The sequence below is a fragment of the Littorina saxatilis genome, linkage group LG6, assembly GCF_037325665.1.
Source record: "Littorina saxatilis isolate snail1 linkage group LG6, US_GU_Lsax_2.0, whole genome shotgun sequence".
NCBI lineage: Eukaryota > Metazoa > Mollusca > Gastropoda > Littorinimorpha > Littorinidae > Littorina > Littorina saxatilis.
This window is the reverse complement of record NC_090250.1, coordinates 48,127,968-48,140,940: the sequence shown is the minus strand read 5'-3', so window position 1 is coordinate 48,140,940 and position 12,973 is coordinate 48,127,968.

Below are 12,973 nucleotides of genomic sequence, written 5' to 3'. Positions count from 1 at the left end.
AAGAATGATAGAAAGAAAGGAAGACAAAAAAGCAACAAATAAAAAAAAGAAAGAAACTGACAACATGATTTTCACATTTTGGGGCAGTTAAGTGTGCAGTCGTGAGTTAAATAATTTACAGCAGAATAAAGAAATTGCCCAGACACTTTTGCGAAACAGACTTGTATTAATTGGCGGCTGTTGTCATGTAAAGCTTTTCTGTCTGCGGGCATTTTTAAAAGGTGTTATTAATCATTTTGAGCCTCAGATAGCTGGCTAATGAGGTCAACGACAACGTCAACCACGTATCCGGGAATAACATTTTAGTTTTCCACAGCCTCTATTCGTCAACGTTATAAAACAGGATGTTGACCACAAGCACTTGGGGCGGGGATATAGCTCAGTTGGTAGCGCGCTGGATTTGTATTCAGTTGGCCGCTGTCAGCGTGAGTTCGATCCCAGGTTCGGCGGAAATTTATTTCAGAGTCAACTTTGTGTGCAGACTCTCTTCTGTGTCCGAACTCCCCCCCCCCCCCCCCCCCCCCCCGTGTACACTACATTGGGTGTGCACGTTAAAGATCCCACGATTGACAAAAGGGTCTTTCCTGGCAAAATTGCTTAGGCACAGTTAATAATTGTCTACATATACCCGTGTGACTTGGAATAGGCCGTGAAAGGTAAATATGCGCCGTTTAAAACTTGACTAAATGTAAAAAAGAAGAAGAAAACAAAACTGGACTAAATGTAAAAAGAACAACTCTGTCGAAGTTGTTTTTATGTACCTGTATTCAAAATTATGTTCTGGCGCCTTTCTTTCGGAACATCCCAATATTTGTTTACCGTGAATTCACGACCGAGTGAAATCATTCCACCGCCATAACATTGTTTGTCTTAGCGAATGTATCCACCAATAAACTCACAAACAAAAGAACTCCTCTTGTGTTAAAATTGAACAAAATACTACATCTATCTTAAACTTGACATTGGCCTTATATTGCCAAAACATTAGGCTACATGAATCAATCGCTGTAGATCTCTCCAGGCTTTTATTGGAATAAGATAATCACTGAAGCACATACTGCCTGGATTTATGTTTCGTTGAATTAGTTTTGACATAGATGTCAGTTACTCAATTAATTCAGGAGAAAATCCCACTCTGCACAGCCGACAGATTGCCCAACGGTTTACATTGGGGTGTACACTACATTGGGGTGTGCACGTTAAAGATCCCACGATTGACAAAAGGGTCTTTCCTGGCAAAATTGTATAGGCATAGATAAAAATGTCCACCAAAATACCCGTGTGACTTGGAATAATAGGCCGTGAAAAGTAGGATATGCGCCGAAATGGCTGCGATCTGCTGGCCGATGTGAATGCGTGGTGTATTGTGTAAAAAAAAATTCCATCTCACACGGCATAAATAAATCCCTGCGCCTTGAATATGTGCGCGATATAAAGTGCATGAAAAAAAAGAGAAAAAAAAAGAAAAAAATGTACCCACGGAATACGCGCGATATAAGCCTCAAATTGATTGATTGATTGATTGATAAGAAATGTATATTCAAGCTTTTAAACATATGTTGACATAATTTACTTGTTTCGTTGACCAGAAGCATTAACGGTTATTTAATGAGACACGAAACCAACTGAACAAACCAAGACGTCTCTTCTTGACCCTATTTTTATGTGAATCTTTGACGTCAGAAGCGAACGGAAGTTCAAGAAGATGCCATAATATGAATAATGGTGTCAATTAAATTGTTTTTGTGATTATTTCTTGTGCATGTCTCCCGAGAGCCTGACAAAGAATTTCAAGAACAAAGTGTGTCTCCGTGACTACGTCATAATTGTCAGCAGTAGGACATTACTTTTAAGGTCACCGCTAGGCTGTGCATGTATCGATATCGTTTATGATTAAAGGCACAGTAAGCCTCCCGTAAACCATCACAGAGCTCCCCGAGCGTCTAAATACAGTACAAGCATACTTCCATTTGAACGCTCACCGAACGGGAACATCCTGGCTGCTTTCTGTCGAGCGTGAGACATTTTCAAAGAATTTATTTTCGTAGACTTGTTCCGTTAACAACAACGGCGCCTCGTTTTTGCGCTAGACCTAACTTTTAAAATCTAAATAATAAATTGACAGCTTGTTACACAAACATTCTTTAATCATAAAAGAATTCGTTTTTCATCAAGACAAGATCAGAACAATTCGAAGTTGTGAAAGTTTAAAAAAAGAAAAGCCCGGAAGCAGGGTCACGCAAGGGTCGTAGCAGACGACGGCCGGTTTATCAGTGCAAATCGCCGTTCCTCTCAACAGTCAAAAGCCATCGCTAGAGTTCTTGTAAACCACAGCCGTTGTTTCGTGCATAAAAAAAAACGTGCTATTGTAGATAAGCTCACGTCGAGTCGCATTCAAATGACTAACTATGACGACTGCATTGTGAAAAGGGAAAACTGGATCACACGGGTTCACGATGGCTCAGGGGTAAGATAAACCACGCAAAAATAAATTCTTTAAAAATTGTTCGCTCTTTACGGAGGGCACCTAGGATGTTCTCAATTGGTGAGTGTTTAAATGAAATGGTGTTTGTACTGTGTGTAAAAGCCTGACCGTATCTGTGATGGTTTACGGGAGGCTTACTCTGCCTTTAAGATCAAATCAATATTTGACAAAATTAGGTAGTGTTATATCGCTTTTGCACAACGATAAACACAGTCTGACTTAATTGCCTTTTCATTTTCAATCAGTTCGACTAGAATACTAACAAGAAAACGTTTTATTTCAGGGGATCTGCGAGAATGTGTTTCTTCGGCCTTCCCCGGAGTTTGGCCCCCTCTTCGTCGACATTCCATCATCAGTGTATCATGACGTCACAAGAGTGCTGTGTCGTTGTGCAACTGACGTTACGTTACTGGGCGACATACCCATGCAGAAACCTTCCGCTGCAGTGCGAGACAAACTGATGGAAGTTCTTGAACGGTCGTTACTGTCTGATGAACAGGAACAGTTCACACAGAACATCGACAGCAGACGTGGTGCTTTTCTGTTTGAAAGTTGCTGAAACTTTGTTTTTATTTTATTTTTTATTTTCTACAAAACTTTCACCGATCTTTCTAACAAATGTTTCAGTTAAGACGCGTAATCCTATTTTGCCGTGTGTGCATTTCGGTCGCAACATAAAACGATGATCAACAATGATCTTAAACAGGACACCAAGTTGATCGTGATCTTTGAAGAATGGAGAAGTTAATCCACACCCCCATCGTTAATCATACAAAACATAATTCTGCTGTAGCCCAACACCTGCGTTCTGTTGCCCCCAGACGGGCCAATAAATTAGGAAACGTAGTACAACCATTCGCTGTCAGGTCTCATGTCGTAGCCATGAATTGTGCTCTTCTACCCTGAGTGCTTTCAACAAAGCCGACCAGCATTTTGTTTCGTGATATATTTCACTTTCACTGGTAACATCGTCTCACGTCTCAACGGTTGAAAAATGAGGCACGTATTGTTGTTCATGATGTGGTTGTGGTGTGTGTGTGTGTGTGTGTGTGTGTGTGTGTGTGTGTGAGAGAGAAGTACAGTAAACTGTAAATTGTTTGACCTTTTCTGTGGCTCACTTGAACTAACAGACAATTAATTCACTAATATTCTGATAGATTATGCATTTTGATAGTGTTGACACCGTCTAGCACTCAAGCTTTTAAAGACAAAAAAAAGTCTTCTTTACGTGTAATTTAATAATTTCATTATTTTCCTTTTGTTCTTGATGTTCTTTAGTTCCTTGTTGTGCTTCTCTCAATTCTCCCGTAAACCCGAAACAAATAAATCTGATTCATATTTGGATTATTTTGGCTCACAAACTGAGTTTTATCATACTATTTTGAAGTTTTGCAGCCTTTTGACAATGATACGCGATGCCCTCTTCACTGGTCCATATTTTGTATTGTATTTAATTTTTGCTGAATGTCAATCAAAGCTGATTTGTTTTGAATAGGCCTAAACGTAGAAGGAACTACCTAGCACAAAATGAAACTTCTTTGCGTAATAGGAAGCTAGTATGAGACAAAAAGTTGTCCATATTCGGGGCTCTTCAACTACATGCGCGCGGGCGCGCGCGCGCGTGTGTGTATATGTGTGTGTGTGTGTGTGTGTGTGTAGGGGGGATGTATTGCGCCAGTAACTGGCCTGGTCATGAAAGGTTCATACAAACAGGACAGCATGTTCCCGATGGACCACATAGATGATGATTGTACCATAAGCAAAACATCAAGCAGTTGTAAAAACCCAGCGTTTAGTCTACAGGGCCTAGCATTGGAAAAAGTGAGTTCAGCTTACAAAGGCGGGGGTCTGGGGGCCGCAGGAGGCCTCCAGTGGCAAAGCCCCTGGTGGGGGTTCGGGGGGCAATTGTTTTTGGAGATTTTTTTACCTAAAATGCCCCCCCCCCCCCCCCAAAGAAGATTGAGCAACTAAATTATGCCTTCACCAACAAGCAAAACACAGACAGAAAATAAGTAATCTTGTGTTATTTGGCCTAAAAGTGCCATTCCCACTTTTAGGAATACCTGGATTCTTTGTCACTGAATGGCTGACCACGTTCAACAATGTCGCTTCGAGACATTATTTCAAGTCTAGAGCCACAAAACACCGGCACAAAGCATGCTCGCGCGATGCCAGAGGAATGCGTGCTCAAGCAAACTGTCAAACCGATTGAGAATTGAACCGAACGGCGCACAAAACGAAAGCTGGGACTGTTTGGGTTTACTGTTTGGGAATAACAGGTTTTTGCATTTCGGCGTACACCAAATCGAGTTCCGCGTACTGGAGATGTTATTTCGGCGTAAAGTACGCCGAATGGCTTAAAATGCTAGGCCCCGAGCCTAAAGAGGCCTCAGTGCAGCGTTAATCAACTTTTGCAAGTTACACAGACAGACACACAGACAGACACACAGACAGACACACAGACAGACACACAGACAGACAGACAGACAGACACACACACACACACACACACACACACACACACACACACACACACACACACACACACACAAGAAAAGACACGACATTAAACACTTTGAAGTTAACTTCTCTTTGACATTGTTTAGTCTGTTACATCAATCACGTCAGCAAGTACTTGTCTTGCCCATGAACGCAGAATTCTGATAACAACAACAATTTTGGGTCTAGATATTTGTAAGAAAATGAATATGTTACGAGGATATATATTACATGTATCACAAACAGGCTGCATTGAACAGAATTAACCCAGCCTCGCCCTCCTACAAACAAACCAAAATGCTAACCGAACAACCACACAATGGTCGGAAGATAGAAACAACGTTACGATCTCGAGTCTTCTTGCCCCGAAAAGACACCAATGTATGGAGCGATGCAACCAAAAACCTTTGAGCAATTACATCTGGTGCACTGGTACCTTTTTAGACCCCCTACCCCCTTAAGAGAAAAAAACAACAACTAAAACAGGAGAGACATGTTTATGCTTCTGTCCATCGTTTGTGCGTATTCCTGTAAATACTTTGCGATTTGTAGCTCATGTAATACAAAATCTTTTTTGTATTCAAAATAAGTACATAGATTTGTGAGTGAAAAAAAAGAATTTTTCAAGCTGAAGGTCAAGGTCACAGGTAAAGGACTGCTTTGCCATCGCCATTCCGTCGGTAGTTTCGTTTAATGACGTCCATCTCTATAAGGCAAAAAAAAAAGGTCTGTTTACGGTAACATAGGCCAAAAAAATAGGGTCGGTAGGTCGGGATTTTTTTTTATTTTTTTTTCTCCAAAAAACCATATTTTTACGTTATTTTGCAAAAAAAACCAAAAGATTTTTTTTTTCTCCCCAAATGCCAAAAAAAAGTCTAGGGTCGCGCGAAAAAAATAGGGTCGGTCGGGTTACCGTAAACAGACCTATTTTTTTTTTTGGCCTAACAACTTTGTTTTACTGGTGTACCATTCTGACAGGTTCTTTCTGAGCTTTAAAGTTATGGTAAGTGAAAGAAGTCTAATGGAGTTTTAAGTGCATCTTAACGTAAAATTCCAAGGCAATATTGATTTGATTGAGGAAACTTAAGCAATAACAGTTTTTTGTTTATAAACGTGGAAGTGTTCACAACATATTTTATATAAGAGCTTTTGCAGTAAAACTTCACACACAAATGTATAACTGAGGAGAAACAAGAGGCGATGCCTTCAAGGCTCACGTAAGAAATCGACAAACAGTAACACAAACTCAATCACTCCGACACACACACACACACACACACACACACACACACACACACACACACACACACACACACACACACACACACACACACACACACACACACACACACAGTAAGCATAGGTGACACGGTGCAAGAGTGCGAGACACTAGATCTAGATCTGTCTGTCTGTAGCCTACTTACGGGGACACGACTGCCAGATCGACACTGCGCTTTCGACAGCGCTTCCTCGCGCAGACACTGAAAACACGCTGTGCAGATTTCGACAGCGCTTCCTCGCGCAGACACTGGAAACACGCTGTGCAGATTAATCTGTAGGAAATCTCCTTTGGTATCTTCTTTATCTATTTTTCTGGAGTTACGAAACCGAATAATGTGAAATCGTCTTCTCCGAATCGGCGAACTGTAGATTTCGAAAGCGCTTCCTCGCGCGTGCACTGGAAACACGCTGTGCAGATTAACCTGTAGAAAATCTCCTTTGGTATCTTCTTTATCTATTTTTCTGGAGCTACGAAACCGAACAATGTGAAATCGTCTTCTCCGAATCGGCGAACTGCAGCTCGGTGATAACTGTATCTATACCACAATCCTTCACGCGATCTGACCTAACCTTGACCCCTGACCTGGTCTACATACCACACAGGACACAAACCAGTCACCTGTTTTTACCCCCCCAAAACCCCCTACCACCCGTTTTCTTTGGATACACACTTTAACTACATACGTGCCGACGAAATGTTGATCATTGCTTCAATATTTTGAAGCTGTTCCTTGGATAATAACCAGGTAAAATTAGTATTTCGGTGTTTAGTCAAAAGTTAAAGTTTCTATCACACACATACACACACACACACACACACACACACACACACACACACACACACACACACACACACATACATACATACATACGCACAGACAGACAAAGTTTAGCATCGCATAGGCTACACTTACGTGAGCTAAAAAAAACAACCTCTTAACGTTCAAGGGGTCCTGATTTGGCCTAAACGGTCCGCTGGACCCTAAAAGCAACAATTAACTAACTAACTAACTAACTAACTTAACGTTCAATTTTCAGTCACTTAATTTAAATTCATCATCTAAGTACTGGATAGAAATAGCAGTAAACGTGTGCCTGCCTCCAATAATAGGGCTTGGAACAAGGATCCAAGGGTTTATTACCCTTCGGCGTTACGCTTGTTTCCATTGCACTTTGCTATTACCAAAGGGAGAAAGCACAAAAATACGTAACAAATGCATTGAATATTGCTTTAAATAACGTCTCATATTTTCGGAGCAATATATCACAAAATTACAATCACAGGAGGAAACAAGTAATGCATAGTCAGTGACAAACAGCGTAATGAATTATGTCAAAAGACATCTTAATCTATTTTATGCGCTTTAGCTGACAAAATAAAAATAAACTCTCTGAAACTAAATCACCAACAATATTAAAATACCTTCCAAAGTTTTAGACAAAACAAAAGCCGTGTGTCGCCACAACATCACTAAACACATCACAGTTGATAAATACAACCACTACTTTGCAGTAGTCCCAGTTTTCCTGTCATGCGCTCTTCTATAGTACGCCTCCGACTTTCAACATATACCTGATTGGTAAGTATGGTCACACAGTAATATTCTTCTGGTTATTAATTTATATTGACATGCTCAATGTTACATTTTCTCACCTCCAGTACTGGTTCAGATAAAAAAATAAATAAAAAAAACCCATACACGTACACGCCCATGCTAAGAACAGCGTGATCCCCGACAAAAACTCCATTTTCATTTATGCTCCTATGTTGTTTGACCGAATTTTCGATTGCATTTCAGGTGAAGTATAGAAGAGACTTTAAAATATAAGAGGATATCCATATGTTGGTGACATTTATGAATGAACTACGACTAAGAAATCCAAAATCGCATACGCTTATTTTGGGGACCAGGTCGGAGGTACGCACTCGGCGTTCTTATTGGAGAGCCCCTTACCGAACACATGTGCTATTCAGAAAACTACTGCATTCTTTGCATCCACATTCTTAGATGCTGGAGATTTCTAAAACAAGGTAAAATGTAATGTTGGCTATCCACTTTCAAAGTTCAAACTCATGGCAGGGTCGACAATGCCAGGAATCACTAAAAAAAAGAGTTGCGAACTGTCTTGCCTCTTTTGCAAGGTAGTGGGATTTTAAACACTTCAGCTTTGTGGATATCACACAGAAAACTAAACTACTAAATTTCCACACAAACGTCCAATTAAATTTTCAAGAAAGGAAGCTAGACGCGCTTTTCGTCAAGACATTCAAGATACTTAGAATAACCGAGGAATGTTGGACTTCCTTGTTGAAAATTTCACCTGAAATTTGAGCTGAGCGTTGGTGGCTATTCTGACGAATAGTCTGGTTTCGAACGACCCCTGTTACTTTGAATTTGGTTACAAGACGTCCAGTAGAATTTCCGTTTCTGGCACATATTCCTCCCACAAAGACGTCCATGACCCATGTGCATGTCATCAATCAGGTCGCAAGTCTCATGACTCTCAGTAAGGATATTGATACATGTTCATCCACAATAATATCCTCATCAACTTCATGGTCACTTCTAAACTTCCCTTGAAAATTTAAATGAAAATACCGAGAAAAAAACCAGAAAAAAACAGGCAGGAAAATGGATTCGGGTAATCTTTATGGGGAGACCACCCTGTAAAAATGAATATACGGAATCTCATCGGCACAGAAATAGTCAATTAGCACCATACCTGTCGTTTTAGTACAAATCTATATAGACGTATAATACAGCTACACAACATTCAAACTATCTGCAAAAATATATACAAGACAGTGTAACTAAAAATTGCTCCTTCGGCAGATGCATGTTCACTTTTGTTTTTCCTTCCTTTGGGTTTTGTTCTGTGTGTAAATTTCTTCTTTCGATTTCTGTAAGCGTTCTTTTTTGTGGTTTTAAACTATGTTACAGTACTGAAGAACGTTTTCACATCATTTTCAAAGGGACATGGACCGCCTTAGCATATCTGAATAGAGAACACTGCATTTTTCATGAGTTTAATTTATTGTCGTCCCCCCCCCCCCCCCACCAGATAATAAGTCAAAACGACCACAATAGGAAGCTCGACTGACTCGTACAAAAAGGTAAAAAAAACAACAACAGAGCGTTGTAAAGCATTTACGGAGTAAAACATATCGAAGAAGTTACGTTGTTCACTATGAGGATAGCAAATGATGTCATGGCTGTATACATACAATTGATGGCGGCTATAGTTGTCCGATGAACGGTTTGAATGACTGAATTATTAACTGTAGACACAACATTGAAGCTGTGTATGTATCCGCTCTTCACATATACCACATTCCTGCTAGTCAGTCGTGTATGCACGAACACGCAAAAACAGTAGGCCATTCTTGATCAGTCATCTACCCTGTGTAACAGACACGCACCTCACAACCCCACCCCACCCACATACGAGGGAACAAACAGACCAACAAACAAGTAAACCAACAAACAAACAAACACGCACACATAGACCCGCGAATGAAAATGGTAAAATGTTTAGAGTGGTACATTTTCATTTGGGGAAGACTGGGACAGGCTGAATTTCTTTAACCCAGTGTGGGACTTTCAGTGGGGCGACCACCCCCAACCCAGCGCGTCCCCGGGTGGCGGATAGGGGAACGGACTTCAGATATGAAGACCAGCCGCTTGCGGCCGCGGACCAAACTGGCGGTGTTTCCTACCAGGGTGGAGTGGGGAAGCAGGCGGCACTGCTACTCTCTTCGAAATGCTCCATCGCCCTTCGACGGGACTCATCTAATGCGACTATGGGCGCATTAAAACCCTAGCTCCGGGTGGGATCCCGGCAAATCCTCCCCCCTGTGCTCTCAGGGTAGGACGTACGGGCCATGAGCTAAGGGTGAGGCAACCCCGACAGAAACCTCGAGTGCTGAAGACGGAGGTACTGGGCTGCACGGCGCACTCTAATAAACCATGGTACCACGCATCAACGCCAACCATGACACCATCAGATAGAAGCGACACTCATGGCGCTCGCCCACTGAGGTCCCTCCGGGGTGAGGCAGCGCCGGGCTCCAAGCCTCAAAGGAGCCCAACCTCAGCTACTGGAGGTCCCTCTCGTCCGTCTTGCTGCGCCAGGGGACGGAGGAGGAATGCGACTGGTAGCACAACAACCACTTCAACATCCAAGAAGCGTCAATCTTTTATGGTGATGCATTGGAATGCAGAAGGAGTCATGAACAAGAAGACAGAGCTAGAACATATCTTGCATGAAAGGAGCATCAACGTCTGCTGCATTCAAGAAACCCACCTGCAGATGGGAAAAACCTTCAAGGTCAGAGGCTACCAGTGCTTCAGACAGGACAGAGCTGACAGACGCAAAGGCGGAGTCCTGACACTAGTTAGGAACAACATCCAAGCCTGGGAAACAGCCGTCCACATGGAGGGAGCAGCTAGAGTACCAGATGATTCGGGCCAAACTGAATGACACAGAGTTGCAGATCCTGAACTTTTACTGCCCCAACGACCGTCCACTATCCCTTGACACCATCGAAGTCCCAGACTCGAGCTTTCTCGCAGTAGGGGATTTCAACTCTCACTCCCAGAGTTGGGGTTACAGTCAGATGGATCGCCGGGGTGAAGAAGTGGAAGACTGGCAAGATGAACACCATCTCATCCTCATAAACTCCCCAAATGATACCCCAACCTTCTACTCCAGACGATGGCGCACTACCTCCACTCCAGATCTTGCTCTCTGCACCGAAGATGTCCACCGAGACGTCACCAGGGAGGTGGGAGAGCAGTTAGGAGGAAGTGACCACAGGCCAGTGTTCCTCTCCATCAACAGGAACACCATGAACTACCCTGTCCACCCTCGCTGGAACTACAAGAAGGCTAAATGGAGTCTTTTCAGACACCGAACAAACACTCTTACCAAGGACCTCCATGTCCAAGGTAGAGACATCAGTAACGTTGTCAGAGACCTGAACGCCTGCATCCTGCAAGCAGCCCACGAGTCTATCCCACGAGGTGCTCGCAAAGAGTACAAGCCATACTGGACCAACCAGCTACAAGAACTGCAGGATGAGATGGAATCTGCCAGACAGGCAGCAGAAAGTAGCCCATCAGATGAGAACCACCTACGGCTCCAGCAGACAAAGGCTGAATTTCTCAAGGCAAAGATCCAGGCCAGACGCAAAAGCTGGAGAGAAAAAACCGCTGCGCTGAATCTTGAGAGAGATGGAACGAAGCTGTGGAGAGTCGTAGGACAGCTCAATGATGAAGAAAACAGAAGCCAGAATGTGACACTGGAAGAGAACGGAGAGATGCTGACAGGGAGACGAGCAGCTAACCGTCTTGCTGACAACTATGCAGACGAGAGCAATGTACCTGTCAGTCCTGTCCAACAAAGAGAAGCAAGAAGAGAACAGAGAGAGCGTCCACAACACCACACAGATGTGGAACCCATGAAGCAACCCCTCACTCTTCATGAGCTACAAATTGCCTTGAGGAAACTAAAAACCAGGAAATCCCCAGGGCCAGATGGGATCACGAACGAGATGCTGAAGCACCTAGGCAACACAGCTGTCCTGAAACTACTGGAGGTCTTCAATCTCAGCTGGGACACAGGCAAACTGGCACAAGTCTGGCGAGAGGCCATCATGATTCCTATCCATAAGAAAGGAAAGGACAAGAAGAAGCCTGCTAGTTACAGACCAATCAGCTTGACCAGCTGCACTGTGAAGACCCTAGAGAGGATGGTCAACCAGCGCCTGCTTTGGTATCTAGAGACTGAGAACATCCTGGCTCCTGAACAGGCAGGCTTCAGACAGTTTCACAGCACAGAAGACCAGGCAACCTATCTCTCCCAAGAAATAGAAGATGCATTCCAGGAACAGAAGGTCCTCTTCGCCACCTGGATTGATCTACAGAAAGCCTTTGACAAGGTCTGGACTGATGGTCTCCTCGTGAAACTGCAGAGATGTGGAATCGCAAGCAACATGCTGCGATGGATCAGATCCTATCTTCACAACCGCAGAGCAAGAATCTCGGTCAACGGTCGAGTCGGCAAGAAAATACTACTGCGACATGGTGTCCCACAAGGAGGAGTCCTCTCTCCTACACTCTTCTTGGTCTTCATCAACGACCTTGTACAAATTCTTCCCAAAGGTATCCACGCTGCATTATATGCTGATGATTTGGTGATGTGGTGCAAGGAGGAATACGCCACAACTGCCACTTACAGGATGCAACTGGCTGCTGACCGGCTGGCGGCATGGGCAGATGAATGGTGTGTTGCCATCAACAAGGAAAAGTCCTCCACAACACTCTTCACCCTATCCTCAAAACAAAAGACCGGAACCATCAAGCTTGGTGACACACCCCTGAGAAGTGATGACGAGGCAACATATCTTGGTGTCACTTTTGACAAGAAACAGACCTGGAAACCCCACATCCACAATGCTGAAGCAAAGGCCAGGCGCAAGCTTGCCATCATGCGGAAGCTAGCCGGAACCAGCTGGGGAGCAAACGAAGAGATACTCAAGCGAGTCTACCAGGGAGCAGTCAGGCCCCATCTTGAGTATGGCTCCACAGCTTGGTCTACAGCAGCGAAGACCCACCAGCAGACACTGGACAGGGTCCAAAACCAAGCCCTCAGGATCATTACTGGATCGATGAGATCCACACCAATAAAGGCCATGGAAGAAGTTGC